Raw genomic sequence first — 3,407 nt, forward strand, 5'->3', positions numbered from 1 at the left:
TTCTTTCTTTCTTTCTTTCTTTCTTTCTTTCTTTCTTTCTTTCTTTCCCAGTCCTGGGGCTTGAATTCAAGGCCTAAGTGTTGTCCCTGTCTTCTTTTTGCTCAAGGCTGGCACTTTACCACTTGAGCCACAGTGCCACTTCTGGCTATTTCTGTATATGTGGTGCTGAGGAATCAAACTCAGGGCTTCATGTATATGAGGCAAGCACTCTACCACTAGGCCATATCCCCAGCCCTTAATGTTTCTTTCTTAATCTTAATACCTTGAAATGATTCTATCTTTAATCAGAATATAGGGGGGGAGCTAAAAATCTATCTCCACTGATCAGTTTATCTTAAAGTAAATAATACCATTTCCTTCTATTAATCTTATGGAGAAAATGAGTTTTTACTTCATTCAAGTTCCTTGAACCAAACAATTATATAGAAGGAATTATTAATTCTAAGAACATTTTTTGGGAAATAGAATGGACAGGACATGGTCACGGATTTGTTTAGTCTTTACCCCATAGACAATTGGGTTGAGGAAGGGTGGGACTGACAGATAAAGACTGGACAGGAGGATGTGGACATACGGTGGTATATGAGAGCCAAATCTGTGTGTGAAGAAGGAGAAGAAGGCCAGGAGGTAGAACTGCAGGAAGACGCAGATGTGAGCAATGTACTATTGAAGGCCTTGAGTCGGGCCTCCTTCTGGGGCAACTGGAAGACCATGATGAAGATTTGGACATAGGACAAGGTAATAAAGATGATGTCAAAGCCCAGGATGGTGAAGGCAACAAACAGACCGTAGATCTTGTTGACTCTCACATCTTCGGCTGCCAGTTTCACAATGGCCATGTGTTCACAGTAAGAATGGGAGATCACTGTTGTTTGGTAGTGTTTAAAGCGACATTTGATGAGCAGTGGGACTGGTATTATAAGAATGGCAGCCCTGAGTGTCACCCCAACTCCCAGATTAGTCAAGAGCTGCTGAGAGAAGATAGTAGCGTGTCTCAGTGGATTACAGATGGCCACAAAGCGGTCCAGGGCCATGGCCAGCTGGATGCCTGATTCTGTTGCTTGGAGAATGTGAATCAACCCCATTTGCAACAGGCAGGCATCATAAAAAAAATGCCTGGTGAATGAAACCAGAAGATGCCTAGCATCTTGGGAAGAATGCAGGTGCTTAGTCCAATGTCTGTGGCTGCCAACATGGCCAAAAAAATGTACATGGGAATATGGAGGCTCTTTTCAGTTTTGATGATAAATAAAAGGAGGGAATTCCCAATCACAGCAATGACATACATGACACAGAATGGAATCCCAATCCAGCACTGCGCAGGCTCCAGGCCGGGAATTCCAACGAGCATCAGGAGGCAAGGAGACTGAGCCATTCACTGTCAGCATGGTAAGCTGGGCAGGAGAAGGAAGAGCTGATACTGTTGTGTCCACTTCTATGTCAAGTTAAGACGTGATGGATTACAAACAATAAAAGTGAATTCATATTAGCAAACTATGTTTTAATTAGATATAAAATTATTCTCCATTTTATTCCCACAACTTCTCTCTAATTTTGTCTCCTCTTGAAATATTATTATTGAAAGATCAACCACCAGACAATATGTTTCTCCATTCCTTCACCATTTGTAATGAACAAAATCATATCACTAGCTTCCTTCTGGCTCCATGCCTATTGGACCTAAGGGAGTCCCTTTATACTGGGCTCATGATGTAACATGGTTGTAGAACATTTGCCTAGTATGTGCAATGTACTATGTTGGATTACAAACACTGAGAAAGAAAATCTGCAAACAGATTTCCTTAGGTTTATGATTACTATTCCTCATGTATGCATCTTTGTGATCTGCTAGTTGGTACTGGAATAAAAGCATTTAATATCAAGACATTCTCAGAGTTGCACTTCACCTTACCATAAGTGTGAATTTCCCACAGTAGTGGAAGATCACTGAGTTTTTTCAATGTCAGAGCAATATTTTTCCAGAATATTATTCCACTCCTTCTGCTCTGTCATCTCCTTACAGTCTGGTTCTTCCTTCACAGAGTAAGAATGTATTCAAGCTATTATCTAAAAGTTCTTGTTTATTCCCAAACTAAACCACTTATCTGCATACTATTTAATCTTGATGAGCAATTTGCCTCTGAATGCTGACCTTCCATCTCCTACCATGTTACAGCACTTGTATATAGTATCAAGGGACATCTTGCACACTCTACTTTTCTCTCTTCCTCAGCACTTACATTTTACCTTTCTAAGCCTGAGCATTTATTTCTACTCAACCACTTGAAATAACATGGAATCCTCTATGAAAAGTGATTTTTTTCACATCCATATGCACATTACATCTATTCATACAATGATTTCTGTACAGGCAAACATTCCCTTCTCCATATTTTTAACTTGATCATTTTATGTGCATCCTCCACAGTGTTTCTGATGTCCTCTGTTCTCTTCCAGCCAGCATGCTTCAAACTTCTACTTCATTACCCAGAGACGTAGTTTGCAGTGAAGATAGGCTTTGTTTTATCTTTCCACAAAATGTTATTTTCTGTTTTGTGGTTGCTTGCAATCTGTAATCGTCTCTCAAGAAATATTCCCAACCCAGAATATGTAAAATCTTCAGTATCTAGCAAGATATATTCATTTTCTTTTAGTAACTAGAGCTCGTTTTCTGACACCATTTACATGAAATATAAAATAGATAAAGATAGTAAGGGAGGACTGAGATGGTGACTGAAAAATGCCCTCATCAACCTTCTTCATCTGTGTGTCTATTGCTTTTCCTTCACCCCGGTCTCTTTAGACTGTGTCAGAGAAGCACAGGGGCAGCTGTGGTTGAACACCTTCTAGCATGACTGCAGCAGCATTTGCTTCTTCCTTTCTTCCTCAAACATGTCTAAATATAATCAAAGCTACACTTTAGGAGTTTATAACATTTTATCATTATATAATTCCATTAAACTTTGTCATCCTTACATTAGAAAATCACTATTATATATAAAGTTGAATTTCATTTCCTAGATAAGTTCATTCAGTAATTTATGATTATTCCAAATTACTCCTGGTCCTCCAATTACAAAAAATAGCATCTGCCATTCATTAAATAACATGTATTCCCTTAGGATCTTTGAATAATTTCCTCCTGTTCTGATGCTTCCATATTTACCCTATCATGCTAATAAAACATTTTAAATGAGTGTGTGTTTATCAATGAATGCATAACATAAGAAACATAAGTTAACATGTTATAGTTTTTTCTAAATAGTTGTACAAAGAGGTACCTGTGCAAGATGTGAGTTTATGAATACAATGTATCTTGCTCAAATATTACCCTATCTGGGGCTGGGGATATGGCCTAGTGGCAAGAGTGCTTGCCTCATATACATGAGGCCCTGGGTACAATTCCC

General features: G+C 38.8%; 1 pseudogene; it reads right to left on the reverse strand.

Moving 5' to 3' along the window:
• Positions 1-441: 441 nt before the first annotated feature.
• LOC125362007 lies at positions 442-1,388 on the reverse strand (annotated as a pseudogene).
• Positions 1,389-3,407: the final 2,019 nt, after the last annotated feature.

The sequence above is a fragment of the Perognathus longimembris genome, chromosome 13 (genome assembly GCF_023159225.1).
Source record: "Perognathus longimembris pacificus isolate PPM17 chromosome 13, ASM2315922v1, whole genome shotgun sequence".
NCBI lineage: Eukaryota > Metazoa > Chordata > Mammalia > Rodentia > Heteromyidae > Perognathus > Perognathus longimembris.